We start from the raw sequence: 14,220 nt of genomic DNA on the forward strand, positions 1-14,220 counted from the left end.
TGTTTGTTTCTATGTATTAGGTATATCAGCTACATCTCCTGGTCTTAAAAGAGTGGCCTTATGTAGAAGGTGTCCTGTGGGGCCCAGTGGTGCAATCCCCCCAGTCACCAGTCCCAGGTGCTCCAGGGGTATCTTTTTTGTGGGTTGCATGTGCCCTCCTGTTGTGGTTGAAGCACACTGGGGCGTGAGGCTGGCCCCCTAGAAGCTGGAGCTGGTTTGTAGGGGAGTGGATGCCAGCCAGGACTGCCTGCTGGGTAGGATGACACAGCCAGCTAGGGTGGGCAGGCTAAGCTAGGCAGAGCAGGTCCTCAAGGGAATACTGAGGCAGGGCACAGTGTTACCTAAGGTGATGGAGAGTGACAGAACTGGTGTCCATCAGCACTGAGCCAGCTAGGTGGAAGAATTTTTTTTAAATGACCCCCACCAGTGCTTCTATCCCTACAGAAAGTTCCACCAGATTCCTACCCCTCTAGCATGCAATTTAAAATTAGTCAATGGACTTCTTATATAACTCAGGCACTTTTCAAGATGCTGCCTCTGCATTGGTACTTGGAACTGGTGAGTTTGTGCATGAGCCCTTCAAGGGCAGAGTCTCAGTTTCTCACAGACCTCCAGCTCTCCTGGATGGAAAGCCCCTGCTTTCAAAGCCAGATGTTGTGGGAGCTTGTCTCCCTGGTGTAAACCCATCAAGCTGGGGAGCTCCGTGTGGGGCTCAGACCCCTTGCTCCTTACGGGGACTTCTGTGGTTGTGATACCGCTCTTGCTTGTGGGTCATCATACCAGGGATGTGGGTTCTGACTAGGTTGTATCTATGCTCTGTCCATCTCAATGTGGCCTTTTCTTTATATCCTTTTTTTTTTTAACATCTTTATTGGAATATAATTGCTTTACAATGGTGTGTTAGTTTCTGCTGTATAACAAAGTGAGTCAGTTGTACATATACATATATCACCATATCTCCTCCCTCTTGCGTCTCCCTCCCTCCCACCCTCCCTATCTCACCCCTCTAGGTGGTCACAGCACCAAGCTGATCTCCCTGTGCTATGTGGCTGCTTCCCACTAGCTATCTATTTTACATTTGGTAGTGTATATATGTCTATGCCACTCTCTTACTTTGTCCCAGCTTACCCTTCCCCCTCCCCGTGTCCTCAGGTCCGTTCTCTAGTAGGTCTGCATCTTTATTCCATCCTACCCCTAGGTTCTTCATGACCATTTTATTTCTTTATATCCTTAATTGTAGAAAATCTGTTCTGAAAGTCTTCTGGTTCTTCTCCAAGTTAGTTGTTCTACATGTAGCTGTAGTTCTGGTGTGTCCATGGGATCTCTGGTTCTTCCTACTCTGCTATCTTGATCTGGTCTCTGACCTGTATCTTATATTTTGATAGATTAAATATGAAAGCTAAAATTTATAGGGTTATCACTGAAGTATAAAAACATTCCAGGGCTTCCCTGGTGGCACAGTGGTTGAGAGTCCAGCTGCCGATGCAGGGGACATGGGTTTGTGCCCCGGTCCAGGAGGATCCCACGTGCCGTGGAGCGGCTGGGCCTGTGAGCCATGGCCACTGAGCCTGCATGTCTGGAGCCTGTGCTCTGCAACGGGAGAGGCCACAGCAGTGAGAGGCCCGCATACCACAAAAAAAAAAAAAAAGTTCCATATTTGTAGAGAAGGGAAAAAAAGAATAATTAGGAAATATTCCCTGCAATAAGAAAAAAACACAGAAAGACATAAAAATGCACTATAAATAAGACAAACAGGTAATGCAAAAGTAGGTATCATAAATAAATACAAATAATGTTGTATAGATAATGGTCTTTATTTGAGGTTCATGGTTTAAATATTAATCTTTTAGTAATTCATTTTTGACAATTAAGCTCTAAGAAAGAAGTCACTACAACCAATTCAATGGCAAGTCATTGAGTAATTCTAAACATAATAATAATAAGCCACCATATCACAGTGGTCAGCAACTGCTTCACATCCTCAGCAGGGAGATCAAGGACTGAATGAGCATTAACACTGAATACCACAATTATTCCTAAAATTGGTCCCTCATTTTTAGAGTTGACTGAGCTTTAAATTGCCTGCATTCTGTTGACTATTCAATTCTCTCAGCCAGTTGATAAATAAAATACTTTAATCATCAGAATTAATCCACTTTCATGACACTTGCTTTTATTGAAACATTAGATTAGCTCTTTTTATTTTCTGAATTTAAGATTCAGGTCAAGTTAAATGGAGTTTATATCAATACAAATTGTCAGGCATAACCCCTCCTGGGAAATTTGAAGACTTTTGTAGAATTAAAGTCTTTCTAAAATCAGCAGAGAATAATATAATTTATGTCAGCATGTTGAAATAGTTATTTTTTTCTACAGAAAATAATTATATCAAGATAAAATATTTGAAGGTTACTATTTTATAAATATCAATAATTAGTTGACTTTAGCATGGCTGGATCATTTCTGTACAGTGACTAAAAGCATGTGTATGTATATCATATTTACATTTAATATAGGTTACTTTATTGTGTTTGAATGTATATATGTATTTTTGGTTTACATTTTTCTCCCCCACCCCAGTAATTTAATCTGGAGGAATAATCAAATCCTTCTGTTTGAAAGTAGGTAAATTATAAATTCTCTTAGTTTTCCTTCATCTGTGAATATGTTGATTCTTTCTTCATTCCTGAAGGATATTTTCACTCAGTATGGATTCTGGGTTTAGAGGGGTATTTTGTTTATTTGTTTGCTTTCCCCAGCACTTGAAAAATGTTCTGCCACTTCCTTCTGACCTTCAGAAATACTTCTTATGAAAAATCCTTTACCATTTTATTTTTTTTCCCTATAGGTACAATGTTTTCTTCTCTCTCATGGCTCTCCAGATATTCCAATTGTCTTTAGTTTTCAGAAATTTGACTATAATGTGTCTTGTTTTGTATTTCTATAGGTTCATTTGGTTGGAGAGTTCACTGAAATTTGGGGGATATAAATTTATGGGGTTTCAGCTAAGTTTGGGGAGTTATTCTATTATTTCTTAAAGTGCTTTAAGCCATCTTTCTTTTCAACTCTGATGACACGATATTTAATATTTTTTGTATTCTCATCATTCCTAACGTTCTATTCATTTTTACATCCTATTTTCTCTTTGTTGTTCAGATTAAGTAATTTTTATTTTTTCTATGTTTAATTTCACTGATTTCTCTGTCCTTCCATTCAGCTTCTGTGCCTATCCATTAAGGGTTTAAAAATTTTTTTTTTGGTTATTGTATTTTTCAAGGCTAAAATTTCCATTGGTTTCTTCTCTATATTTTCTATTTCTTTGCTGAGAGTCTTTATTTTCTTATTTGGCATGATCACTGAAGCAGGTTTATGATGACTGCTTTAAAATATGTGTCATAATTCTAACATTTCTGTCATCATTTTGTTGGCATCTCTTGATTGACTGTTTTCATTCAGTTTGAGGTCTCCCTGGTTCTTGGAAGGTTGAATGATTTTTAATTGAAACCTGACATTTTGGGTATCATGTGGCAAGACGCTGAAAGTTAAAATTTTGCCTTAGTTTGCTTTCTTCTGACTTGGTTCTAGCAGGATGGGTTCGGAGCCTCATTAAGCCTTTTTTTTTTTTTTTTTTTTTTTTTTTGCGGTACACGGGCCTCTCACTGTTGTGGCCTCTCCTGTTGTGGAGCACAGGCTCTGGACGCGCAGGCTCAGCGCCCATGGCTCACGGGCCCAGCCGCTCTGCGGCATGTGGGATCTTCCAGGACCGGGGCACGAACTCGTGTGCCCTGCATCGGCAGGCAGACTCTCAACCACTGCGCCACCAGGGAAGCCCTCATTAAGCCTTTTGAGGGTGGACATTTGGACTTGGTGCTCAGCCTTTGCTGGCATGGATGGAGGTGGGGCTGCAGTTTTATTCCGTGGGGTTTAAATGTGCTTTTCTAAAAGTTTTCTTTCTAGGCTTTCCTTCTCCTAGTTTTTTGGCTATAGAGGACAGGCATTTGTGGGGGTCTTTTGCTGCCTAACCTCTTAGCACTTCCAGGTTGCTGGGTCCTCTGGCATCCATTCTGAGATGTAAGAGGCAGTAAGAAAACTCTGGAACTTACTACCATGTTGTTCTTCTGGTCACATGAGCCCTAGCTGGTTCACCCTAGAAGTAGAAAAAAAGTGCAAGTACTCCATTTTCCTGAAAGTAGAAACTCTTCTCTTTCTAACTTCTTTCCCTTTGGTGCAATTTTCTTTTTACTTTAGGTTCAAGAAAATGTGCAGTTAATTGCTGAGGGATTTATATGGTAGCTGATTCTAAATCCTTACCAAATAATACTCACATCATCTTCTTTTGGGTACTAGTGTCAGTTTACTGTCTTTCTCATTCAAACTGAAGTTTTCCTGACTCTTCATGTGACAAGTGTTTTCAGTTTGGACATTTTGGTTATGATGTTAGGAGAATCTTGGTCCTATCTGAATCATCTATTTTAGCACGCAGTTGCCTTGTTTAGGTTCAGCATATAGGTTCTGGCCAATTTTATGGGATAGAGTTTGTATGATTGTTTAGTTTCCTCCCCTTGCAGTGCTATTCTCTTCTTCATTTGTCTGGTGCTCTAGGGTCTCCTACTCAGTCCTACTGGTGCCATCTGCAGAGATGGAAGGAACTTCCATGTGCCTCCTGCTGTCACTGAGCAACTTTTGGAGGGACGTGGACAAAGCCACTGGGTCTGTGTGTCTTTATGCCACTGTGTAGAGGGCAGGAAGTGGTAGGACTTTGCTGCTGCTGCTGCTGTCAGCAAATTGGTCTGCCTGCTGGTACCCCAGTTGTTGAGCCAGGTCTGGGATGGCCCACTAGGACTTTGTTGCTTGAGCTGCTGATAGATTGATCCACCCACTGGGTCTGGGTTATGAAACTTGGACTGGGAAAGCCAGGTCTTCACTGTGAGCTCTGATGCAGCAAGTCAGATTGCCCAGGGATGCCCTGAATTTTGAGAAGAGCTGGAATGGATTCCGTCTTTGCTGCTACCACTGCCACCAGTGGATTAGATCGTCAGCAGCAGCCAGGTGATGAGTCAGAGTCCGGGCTCTCTACAGGTCTTTGTTGGACTTATGCTTTCTAGGTCTCTTAACCAGGGAAGACAGTCTTTTCTTGTTGGTTTGCTTGTTTTATTATTGTTTTGCTATGCCTGTTGGTGGTTTGGTATTACAGGCTTCTCCATCACCTGGTCCAGAGATATATCGGAAATAAAAAGAAAACCTAGGGAACTCACGATGTTGTACTTTCTCATGTCCTGGGTTCCCAACCAGCCTGCCAGCTTTCAGAATCCTTTTATCATTGTGAGTTTAATACTGACACTACTATTTTCTCCCAGGCCTGCTATTTACCCCCCAGTAAATAGATTTAACCCTTAGTATTTGAAGTTGATTGTTTTGTACATGTGATAAAGGAGCTCATTGATCCATTTTCTTTTTCTTCCTTCCTTCCTCCCTCCCTCCCTCCCTCCCTTCCTTCCTTCTTTCCTTCCTCCCTCCCTCCCTCCCTCCCTTCCTTCCTTCCTTCCTTCCTTCCTTCTTTTCTTCCTCCCTCCCTCCCTCCCTTCCTTCCTTCCTCATCCTGATTGTTTTCAACTTCTGTATTTCATTCCAGCTCCCTTAGGTTGTAATTATGTCCTGCACTAGGATAAGGGCCTCCCAAGTTTGGGAGATAGTCACTTTCATAATAAGACAAGTAAGCATGAAGAACAATTATAATGTATTTAATAGATTGCAGTACGCTCTTCTCTTCACAACCTTCTTGTTTTTAGTCCGTCAATGACATCTCAATATTTCAACTTCACTGTTTAGAAAATAGAATCAGAGCGAGAGAAAATAAAAGATCTGGTTGGCCAGGGGTTAATGTTTGAGCCAGTATTTCCTCCTCATCTGCAGTAGCTGCCTCTCTTCCATGATATGTTAAGTCTCCTGTCATTTGGCCATCAAGTCCTTTGGGTTTTTTTTCCCTTTAAACTAGGCAATTGAAGTGAGGCCCTTTGGAATTTCCTTCAATTAGTCCTGGCCACACCACACTCTTATCACAAACTAAGAAGTATTTTTTTAAAGCCCCTGGTATGATCTTTTTTGTTTTTGTGGCAAGTAGAAATTATCCTCTGTTATTTAGGGTGTTTATAATATTTATTTAAACCTTTTCCATTTACTGTAGATACAGATTTCTATTTTATATGTGTTTCTCTGTTCCTCATGTTAGGTGTCAAGGAGAAGGTCATTTTGTGAACGTAGTACATACAGTGTTGCATTCAGCGCTCATTTGCAACTAGTATTTATTGAGCACCCTTTATGTTCATCACTAGTGTATGGTATTAGAGTGATACAAATTAAAACACTTGTTTGAGAGCGACATACAATGACTAAGCACTGAAAAACATAATTACAGCTACTCTTAATTGCTACTTAGGCTAGGATGAAAAATGATAACAGATAAAAATACCTGCCTTAATGAGAATAATCTGGAAAGACATCTCTGGTGGGGGGGGTTGATGTTTGAGTAGAAAATGTGTAATGAGCCACTGTGAAGAGCTGGGTGGAAAGTTCTCAGGTAGTGGAGACAGTATGTGCAAAGTCTCTGTGCTAGGAAAGAACATGACTGGTGCCAGGATCTGCAGGATGAAGACAGCAGAGCATTCCGGGGGATACAGTTTTAAAGATGGCCTGGGAGAGAGAACATAGGACTCATAGACCATGATAAAGATTTGAAATTTATTTTACCAGAATTTCTACTATGCTTATTTTTGTGTATTTTTAATCTTGTACTTTATACATTATATAGGTTACATTAAAATATTTCCTGAAAGAAGGCAGAATTTTTAAAATGGCGAATGCACTAGTTAAATCACTATCTAAAATCGATATGAACCAATATTTCTTTTATTATATTTGCCTGCACAGAAGGTAGGTGTTTTTCACCAGGTTGATATTTCCATAAGGATAATTATGTCATATTCCAGAGACTAGCATGCTAATGATATACATGGTCATTATGCAGTAAAATTAAGGTATTTTAAATACCAATAAAACATTAGCAAAAATTACATTTTTTGTCATTAGTCAGATGCTGTGGTAGATGAAATGGATAAGATATAGGATATAATCTGCACAAAACTGTGATATATCAGATGTAGTATTCCTATTTCTAGCACTGTGGTTAAAATTGCTACTGAAAGCAAATATAAATCCAAATTAAATATTAAGAAAGGACTTTTTAAAATGCATCTGTGAACTGGCAAAAAAATAAGGAATACCAAGGCCAAAATCTAAATGAAGGCTATAACTCAGAGATACAAAATAAGCCATGAGGCTGACATTCACCTTGAAGGCATCTGTCAAATTTAATGAACTCATGAATAGTTTTCCACAGTATCTCAAACCTTGGGGGCTAGCAGACAAACCTCAGGACCCATACACAGTGGGAAAACTAAGAGGAAACCCTGAAACTCAAGGACTCCAGGGAATGCCTCCTTAATAAATTTGAATTAACTCCTTATGCAAACCCCTCATCTCCACTCCCCCAACCTTCAGTGGATCACTAGAATTCTATCTTTGGCACTGACTGTGAAATGAAAAAGGAAATGGAAAAAAATCTCTCACAAGAAATTTTCAACACAAACCCCTGTTCTTACACTAAATCCCTATAATTTATGTGGTCTAAAAAAAAAAAGAGTCCAAGTATGGTTTTTTTTTTTTGCTTAGTTTTTTTTTGACTTGAATTATATATATATATATATATATATATATATATATATATATATATATATATATATACACACACACACACACACACACAGAGCAGGTTCTTATTAGTCATCAATTTTATACATATCACTGTATACATGTCAATCCCAATTGCCCAGTTCATCACACCACCATCCCCACACACTCGCAGCTTTCCCTGCTTGGTGTCCATATGTTTCTTCTCTACGTCTGTGTCTCAACTTCTGCCCTGCAAACTGGTTCATCTGTACCATTTTTCTAGGTTCCACATACATGCATTAATATACCATATTTGTTTTTTTCTTTCTGACTTACTTCATTCTGTATGACAGTCTCTAGATCCATCCACGTCTCAACAAATGACCCAATTTCGTTCCTTTTGATGGCTGAGTAATATTCCATTGTATAAATGTACCACATCTTCTTTATCCATTTGTCTGTCGATGAGCATTTAGGTTGCTTCCATGACCTGGCTATTGTAAATAGTGCTGCAATGAACATTGGGGTGCATGTGTCTTTTTGAATTATGGTTTTCTCTGGGTATATGCTCAGTAGTGGGATTGCTGGGTTATATGGTAGTTCTATTTTTAGTTTTTTAAGGAACCTCCATACTGTTCTCCATAGTGGCTGTATCAATTTACATTCCCACCAACAGTGCAAGAGGGTTCCTTTTCTCCACACCCTCTCCAGCATTTGTTGTTTGTAGATTTTCTGATGACGCCCATTCTAACTGGTGTGAGGTGGTACCTCGTTGTAGTTTTGATTTGCATTTCTCTAATAATTAGTGATGTTGAGCAGCTTTTCATGTGCTTCTTGTCCATCTGTATGTCTTCTTTGGAGAAATGTCTATTTAGGTCTTCTGCCCATTTTTGGAATGGGTTGTTTGTTTTTTTAATATGGAGCTGCATGACCTGTTTATATATTTTGGATATTAATCCTTTGTCCATTGATTCGTTTGCAAATATTTTCTCCCATTCTGAGGGTTGTCTTTTCATCTTGTTTGTAGTTTCCTTTGCTGTGTAAAAGCTTTGAAGTTTCATTAGGTCCCATTTCTTTATTTTAGTTTTTATTTCCATTACTCTAGGAGGTGGATCAAAAAAGATCTTGCTGTGATTTTAATCCAAGAGTATTCTTCCTATGTTTTCCTCTAAGAGTTTTATAGTGTCCGGTCTTACATTTAGGTGTCTAATCCATTTTGAGTTTATTTTTCTGTGTTGTGTTAGGGAGTGTTCTAATTTCATTCTTTTACATGTAACTGTCCAGTTTTCCTAGCACCACTAAATGAAGAGACTGTCTTTTCTCCATTGTATATCCTTGCCCCTCCTTTGCCATAGATTAGTTGACCATAGGTGCGTGGGTTTATCTCTGAGCTTTCTATCTTGTTCCATTGATCTATGTTCCTGTTTTTGTGCCAGTACCATATTGTCTTGATTACTGTAGCGTTATAGTATAGTGTTAAGTCAGGGAGTCTGATTCCTCCAGCTCCATCTTTTTCCCTCAAGACTGCTTTGGCTATTTGGGGTCTTTTGTGTCTCCATACAAATTTTAAGATTTTTTGTTCTAGTTCTGTAAAAAATGCCATTGGTAATTTGATAGGAATTGCATTGAATCTGTAGATTGCTTTGGGTAGTATAGTCATTTTCACATTATTGATTCTTCCAATCCAAGAACATGGTATATCTCTCCATCTGCTTGTATCATCTTTAATTTCTTTCATCAGTGTCTTATAGTTTTCTGCATACAGGCCTTTTGTCTCCCCAGGTAGGTTTATTCCCAGGTATTTTATCCTTTTTGTTGCAGTGGTAAATGGGAGTGTTTCCTTAATTTCTCTTTCAGATATTTCATCATTAGTGTATAGGAATGCAAGAGATGTCTGTGCAAAATTTTGTATCCTGCAACTTTACCAAATTCATTGATTAGCTCTAGGAGTTTTCTGGTGGCATATTAGGGATTCTCTATGTACAGTATCATGTCATCTGCAAACAGTGACAGTTTTACTTATTTTCCAATTTGTATTCCTTTTATATCTTTTTCTTCTCTGATTGCCGTGGCTAGGACTTCCAAAACTATGCTGAATAATAGTGGTGAGAGTGGATATCCTTGTCTTGTTTCTGATCTTAGAGAAATGCTTTCAGTTTTTCACCATTGAGAATGATGTTTGCTGTGGGTTTGTCATATATGGCCTTTATTATGTTGAGGTAGGTTACCTCTAGGCCCACTTTCTGGAGAGTTTTTCTCGTACATCGATGTTGAATTTTGTCAAAAGCTCTTTCTGTATCTATTGAGATGATCATATGGTTTTTCTTCTTCAATTTGTTAATATGTGTATCACATTGATTGATTTGCATATATTGAAGAATCCTTGCATCCCTGGGATAAATCCCACTTGATCATGGTGTATGATCCTTTTAATGTGTTGCTGGATTCTGTTTGCTCGTATTTTGTTGAGGATTTTTGCATCTATATTCATCAGTGATATTCATCTATAATTTTCTCTTTTTGTAGTATCTTTTTCTCGTTTTGGTATCAGGGTGATGGTGGCCTCATAGAATGAGTGTGGGAATGTTCCTTCCTCTGCAATTTTTTGGAAGAGTTTGAGAAGGTTGGGTGTTAGCTCTTCTCTAAATGTTTGATAGAATTCACCTGTGAAGCCATCTGCTCCTGGACTTTCGTTTGTTGGAAGATTTTTAATCACAGTTTCAATTTCATTACTTGTGATTGGTCTGTTCATATTATCTGTTCTTTCCTGTTTCAGTCTTGGGAGGTTATTCCTTTCTAAGAATTTGGCCATTTCTTCCAGGTTGTCCATTTTATTGGCATACAGTTGCTTGTAGTAATCTCTTAGGAAACTTTGTATTCCTGCGATGTCTGTTGTAACTTCCACTTTTTCATTTCTAATTTTATTGATTTGAGTCCTCTCCCTATTTCTCTTGATGAGTCTGGCTAATGATTTATCAATTTTGTTTATCTTCTCAAAGAACCAGCTTTTAGTTTTACTGATCTTTGCTATTGTTTTCTTTGTTTCTATTTCATTTATTTCTGCTCTAATCTTGATGATTTCTTTCATTCTGCTAACCTTGGGGTGTTTTTGTTCTTCTTTCTCCAGTTCCTTTAGATGTAAGGTTAGATTGTTTATTTGAGATTTTTCTTGTTTCTTGAGGTAGGCTTGTATAGCTATAAACTTCCCTCTTAGACCTGCTTTTGCTGCATCCCATAGGTTTTGGATCATCGTGTTTTCATTGTCATTTGTCTCTAGGTTTTTTTTCTTTCCCCTTTGATTTCTTCAGTTATCCCTTGGTTATTTAGTCACGTATTGTTTAGCCTCCATATGTTTGTGTTTTTTATATTTTTTCCCCTGTAATTCATTTCTAATCTCATAGCGTTGTTGTCAGAAAAGATGCTTGATATGATTTCAGTTTTCTTAAATTTACTGAGGCTAGATTTGTGACCCAAGTTGTGATCTATCCTGGAGAATGTTCCGTGCGCACTTGAGAAGAAAGTGTAATGTGCTGTTTTTGGATGGAATGTCCTATAAATATCAATTAAATCAATCTGGTTTATTGTGTCATTTAAAGCTTCTGTTTCCTTATTTATTTTCATTTTGGATGATCTGTCCATTGGTGTAAGTGAGGTGTTAAACCCCCCAGTATTATCGTGTTACTGTTGATTTCCTCTTTTATAGCTATTAGCAGTTGCCTTATGTATTGAGGTGCTTCTATGTTCAGTGCATATATACTTATAATTGTTATATCTTCTTCTTGGATTGATTCCCTGATCATTATTTAGTGTCCTTCCTTGTCTCTTGTAACATTCTTTATTTTAACATCTATTTTATCTGATATGAGTATTGCTACTCCAGCTTTCTTTTGATTTCCATTTGCATGGAAAATCTTTTTCCATCCCCTCACTTTCAGTCTGAATGTGTCCCTAGATCTGAAATGGGTCTCTTGTAGACAACATATATATGGGTCCTGTTTGTCTATCCATTCAGCAAGCCTGTGTCTTTTGGTTGGAGCATTTAATCCATTCACGTTTAGGGTAATTATCAATACATGTGTTCCTATGACAATTTTCTTAATTGTTTTGGGTTTGTTTTTGTAGGTCCTTTTCTTCTCTTGTGTTTCCCACTTATAGAATTTCCTTTAGCATTTGTTGTAGGGCTGGTTTGGTGGTGCTGAATTCTCTTAGCTTTTGTTTGTCTGTGAAGCTTTTGATTTTTCCATCAAATCTGAATGAGATCCTTGCTGGGTAGAGTAATCTTGGTTATAGTTTCTTCCCTTTCATCACTTTAGTTATATCATGTCACTCCCTTCTGGCTTGTAGAATTTCTGCTGAGAAATCAGCTGTTAACCTTATGGGAGTTCCCTTGTATGTTATTTGTCGTTTTTCGCTGGCTGCTTATAATAATATTTCTTTGTCTTTAATTTTTGCTAATTTGATTACTACGTGTCTCAGTGTGTTTCTCTTTGGGTTTATCCTGTATGGGACTCTCTGTGCTTCCTGGACTTGGATGGCTCTTTCCTTTCCCATGTTAGGGAAGTTTTCAACTATAATCTCTTCAAATATTTTCTCTGGTCCTTTCGCTCTCTCTTCTCCTTCTGGGACCCCTATAATGCAAATGTTTTTGCGTTTAAGGTTGTCCCAAAGGTCTCTTAGGCTGTCTTCATTTCTTTTCATTCTTTTTTCTTTATTTTGTTCCTCAGCAGTGAATTCCACCGTTTTGTCTTCCAGGTCACTTATCCATTCTTCTCCCTCAGTTATTCTGCTATTTTTTCCTTCTAGTGTAGTTTTCATTTCAGTTATTGTTCATCTCTGTTTATTTGTTCTTTAATTCTTTTAGGTCTTTGTTAAACATTTCTTGCATCTTCTTGATCTTTGCCTCCATTCTTTTTCCGAGGTCCTGGATCATCTTCACTATCATTATTCGGAATTCTTTTTCTGGAAGGTTGCCTATCTCCACTTCATTTAGTTGTTTTTCTGGGGTTTTATCTTGTTCCTTCATCTGGTACATAGCCCTCTGCCTTTTCATCTTGTCTATCTTTCTGTGAATGTGGTTTTTGTTCCACAGGCTGCAGAACTGTAGTTCTTCTTGCTTCTGCTGCCTGCCCTCTGGTGGATGAGGCTATCTAAGAGGCTTGTGCAAGTTTCCTGATGGGGGGGACTGGTGGTGGGTAGAGCTGGCTGTTGCTCTGGTGGGCAGAGCTCTGTAAAACTTTTATCTGCTTGACTGCTGATGAGTGGGGCTGGGTTCCCTCTCTGTTGGTTGTTTGGCCTGAGGCAACCCAACACTGGAACCTACCTGGGCTTTGGTGGGGCTAATGGTGGACTCTGGGAGGGCTCAAGCCAAGGAGTACTTCCCAGAACTTCTGCTGCCAGTGTCCTTGTCCTCACGGTCAGCCACAGCCACCCCCCACCTCTGCAGGAGACCCTCCAACACTAGCAGGTAGGTCTGGTTCAGTGTCCCCTGGGGTCACTGCTCTTTCCCCTGGGTCCCGATGCACACATCACTTTGTGTGTGCCCTCAAGAGTGGAGTCTCTGTTTCTCCAAGTCCTGTCGAAGTCCTGCAATCAAATCCCAGTAGCCTTCAAAGTCTGATTCTCTAGGAATTCCTCCTCCCGTTGCCGGACCCCCAGTTTGAGAAGCCTGACGTGGGGCCCAGAACCTTCACTCCAGTGGGTGGACTTCTGTGGTATAAGTGTTCTCCAGTCTGTGAGTCACCCACCCAGCAGTTATGGGACTTGATTTTACTTTGATTGCGCCCCTCCTACCGTCTCAGTGTGGCTTCTCCTTTGTCCTTGGACCTGGGTATCTTTTCTGGTGAGTTCCAGTGTCCTCCTGTCGATGATTGTCCAGCAGGTAGTTGTGATTCTGGTGCTCTCGTAAGAGGGAGTGAGAGCACGTTCTTCTACTCCACTGTCTTGGTTCCAATCTCCCAAGTATGTTTTTTTATATAACCTTACACTGGTGAGTTCTTGAAAGAAACAAATCCAAATCACTTTTGGAAGAAATCATTATCAAGTCAGTCATCCAGAAAAAAAGAAAAGACATAAACAAACAAAATAGCTAACCTAAATAATTGCTGAATTAATTATTATTCAGTTCATAAGGAAAAAAACCTATGAGTAAAAGCATAGTCTTTTGTTTTTTAAGATATACAATGTGATGATTTAACCTATGAATACATTGTGAAACAATGAACACAAGATAATTCACCATCTATCACCTCACATAGGTATTTTTGTGTGTATGAGAACACTTATGGTCTACTCTCTTAGCAAATTTCAGTATATAATACAATGATATTGACTATACTCACCATGATGTACATTAGATACCCAGAACTTATTTCTTATAAAAGAAGGAAATCTTGCATTTGCAACAGTTTGTATGAGTTTGGAGGACATTATGCTAAGTGAAATAAGCCAGACACAGAAAGACAAATATTGCATGTTATTACTTATATATTGAAT

This window comes from Phocoena sinus, chromosome 18 (assembly GCF_008692025.1).
Source record: "Phocoena sinus isolate mPhoSin1 chromosome 18, mPhoSin1.pri, whole genome shotgun sequence".
Lineage (NCBI taxonomy): Eukaryota > Metazoa > Chordata > Mammalia > Artiodactyla > Phocoenidae > Phocoena > Phocoena sinus.